General features: G+C 50.9%; 1 protein-coding gene across 6 annotated transcripts in view; it reads right to left on the reverse strand.

Annotated features, from left to right (window-relative positions):
- Positions 1–2,333, reverse strand: part of GABRA1 (gamma-aminobutyric acid type A receptor subunit alpha1) — a 40,768-nt gene extending 38,435 nt beyond the window's left edge. Inside the window, exons 1-2 of one of the 6 annotated variants that reach the window (XM_083430874.1) lie at positions 2,239–2,333; positions 1,456–1,741 (exon numbers count right to left, since the gene is read on the reverse strand). The gene's annotated coding sequence lies outside the window, so the exon portion shown is untranslated. Of the gene's footprint in view, positions 1–110; positions 504–642; positions 721–885; positions 1,000–1,311; positions 1,408–1,455; positions 1,984–2,238 lie in introns of those variants that run through there. The other 5 variants (XM_083430875.1, XM_083430876.1, XM_083430877.1 and 2 more) reach the window with 5 other exon arrangements.
- Between the last annotated feature and the right edge of the window lie 686 nt (positions 2,334–3,019).

Here is a 3,019-nt window from a genome sequence, read left to right on the forward strand (position 1 = left end):
TATAGATTATATTTCTGGAAGCAGCCTGGTCTGCTTAGGCAAATACTGTTGCTGCCTTCCTCTTAGTCTGTGCCTAGTGCTGGAATCCACTTCACTTGCATTGTTCTTACCCAAGATTTTTCTCCTCTCCTCTCCTGCACTTGGACTGACTAGACTATTGGAAAGCAATGGAACCGAGGAGCCGAATTTCATGCAACACGACCCTATCAACACAAGACGGCATGGAGAGGAGAGGCAGCGTAACAGAAGAGCTGTGTTTGGCGCGTGAGGAAAGCTGAAAGCTAAACGGCGAGGAAGGGTGCAATAGATGGGGGGGGGGGCCCTCTCCAAATGGACAGTCGTGGCAAGGCAGTGACAGAGAGAGACCCTCACGGCAGGAGGATGCTTAGAGAATCGCGCTGCTCCCCCTGCAAAAACGAGGGTGGCATCTCCAGTCTCCAGGTGAAACAAAACGAATGAAATCCACCCATAGCATCGTCTCCCTTTCAGCAATAACTTTTGCACTCTTCCTCAGCCCGAGCAATCTTGCAAATGCCAGCCGGTGTCAATTCGCTTCCCTCGCCCTCCGACCCCCCCCCCCCCACGCAATAAATAAATAAAGGCATCGATAAAGAAAGTCACCAAATCATTAGAAATAATTGCCTGTGGATGCAGCCTGTGGAAAAGGGACACACACACCCCAAGTGCCAAAAGAGAAAAATGCCTTCTCTTCCTCCCATTCACTCCCCATATCTCTCCTCTTTCTCCCCCTCCCCTTCCCACCACCATTATTTTTTTCTCTTTTAATAGTTCAAAATGAAAGAGCAAAAGCATGGGGGGGGGAGATACCCCCACACCCGGTCTTCCATGTTAGGCACATCCGTTAAAACCCACATCCAATAATACCGAGAGGCATTTTCCGGAAGACCTCGGCTCCGCGGTCTTGCCTGCTTCTCTAATGCCTGTGGTGGTGACTTGTGGTGTGTGGGGAGTATTGTGGGGGCTTTTTCCCCCCTTGCCGGTATAGCAACTTTATATCCTCCCTCCCTCTCTCCGGGAGAAAGCCACCCTCCTCACCACCCTCCCCACCACCTGCAAAATGCAAGCCATTCTTGTTGCTGTTTTGCTCGCAGATCGCTTCCCAATGATCTCTCTCTCCCCCCACCCCCTTCTCCATCGCCTCTCCTTCTCCCCCCCTCCACAAACCCGCTTATCAATTGCCCATCGATCGCTGCGGAATTTCAACCTGGGTAGGGGGGGTGGGGTGGGGGGGGTGGGGGGAGACGAGGGGGAGAGAGAGAGAGAGATCCGCGAATCGTGCCCACCAGGTACCTGCTAGGAGAGCAGCCAGCGCAGCCAGTCCCCTCCATCCACGGAATGCTCTTCCCGGGAAAAGCAGGCGGGTGGGGAGGGTGGGGGCAGCTAACGGAGCTGCTCAGCAGATGCTCAGGCAAAAGGGAAGAAAGGCACCGTTACCTGGAGACCCCACCGAGGTGCTGGCAAAGTCCGGGAGAATCGCCTGGGAGAATCGCCCAAGATGCCGCGGCTGCTGCTGCTGGCAGGGGAGAGGGCGCCTGGGAGCCGCGAAGAACCGGCTGCTCCGCTCACTCATTTAGGCGCTCTCAGCCATCATGGACTCTGCCGCCGCCGCCGCCGCCGCCGCCGCTGTTGCTGCTGCTGCTGCTGCCGCCGCCGCCGCCGCCGCTTTGCTCTCCGATTTCCAACACCCAAATTCCCTTTCCCGGGGATCCAGATCGCAGCTCTACAACAAAAAGCGTTGCTCTTTACCAAGACAGTAGTAGTACGTCCCGGGGTAAACCGGATGTGAAATAGGCTGTGACTTCATGCCAGGCAGATTTTATTTTAGAAAGGAAGGTGGTACCAAGCTCTCAGCTAGAGACCAATCCGCCCATTTTTTTTTTTTTTAATATGCAGCACAGTTTAACTTCCAGCTCTCTCGCTCTCGCTCTCTCTCTCTCTCGCTCTCTAATCCCTTTCTCTCTGGCTGCACACTCAAATCCTTTCTACAATCTGCAGCGCGATTATTATTATTATTGGGGGTGGGGGTGGTTGGAGGGAGGAGGGAGGGGGGATATTTTTAGGACCGGAGGGAGGGGGTGGGAGAGCGACGCTTTGCAAGCTCCGGACAAGATGCAATTGACCAAGCAGTCTATTTTGAAAGCCGGTGCGGTTTATTAAATAAATATTTTTTTTCAAAGTTTTTTTTTAAAAAAATAAAAAATAAAAAAGATCACCCACCCTCTCCGATCTGCCTTTCTTGTTATTCAATCTTTTGATCAAATATTCAGTCGGTTCATACATATGAATGAAGGGGAAGTGGGGATCGTTAAAAGATGCCTCTCCCTCTCGTTCCTGTGCATACCCATCGCCTGTATATTATTAGGAAGGCTGGACAGAGCGATCTTATATATATAGCCAGAGATGGGATGTGTTGCTAACTGAAGGAAGGAAGCACGTAGAAAAAGAAGCCGCCTAAGCCTGGTTTCTCGGCACACCTTGAGGCAACTGATAATTGGGAGGCGACATATTTGTCTAAAGTGATCTTTCTTGGGATGACAAGGCGAAGCGGAGCTTTAAAGGGGATAGGTTGTTGTTATTATTATTATTATTATTATCATCCCGCCACGTTTGGACAGTTCAGCGTGTGCGTGCATAAGAGTGAGTGTGAGTGTGAGTGTGTGTGCCTACGCGCATGCCAGTCCTGTTTCTGAATGAACAATTTACTTGCCTTTGCCAAATGATGCAGGAAAGCGATTCTTTAATATCACTTTGAATAAAAGTCCCCTCTCCTGCCAAACAGGCTTTCAATGTCATTGCCTGTTCAAGGATGCATCTGTCACTGCCCAGCAGAATAATAACATCAGGTGGCCAATAAGACACTGTAATACCCTATTAAATACTGGTCCTTTCTCTGGGCTCACGCACGCTTTCCCATAGATATATCACCCCTTTTTCCTCCCCCCTCCTTCCCCTTACTACCCAGCTGTGGTATTCAGCGTCAGATTTTATGAATGGATAT

The sequence above is a fragment of the Podarcis tiliguerta genome (genome assembly GCF_965153285.1).
Source record: "Podarcis tiliguerta genome assembly, chromosome: 2".
Lineage (NCBI taxonomy): Eukaryota > Metazoa > Chordata > Lepidosauria > Squamata > Lacertidae > Podarcis > Podarcis tiliguerta.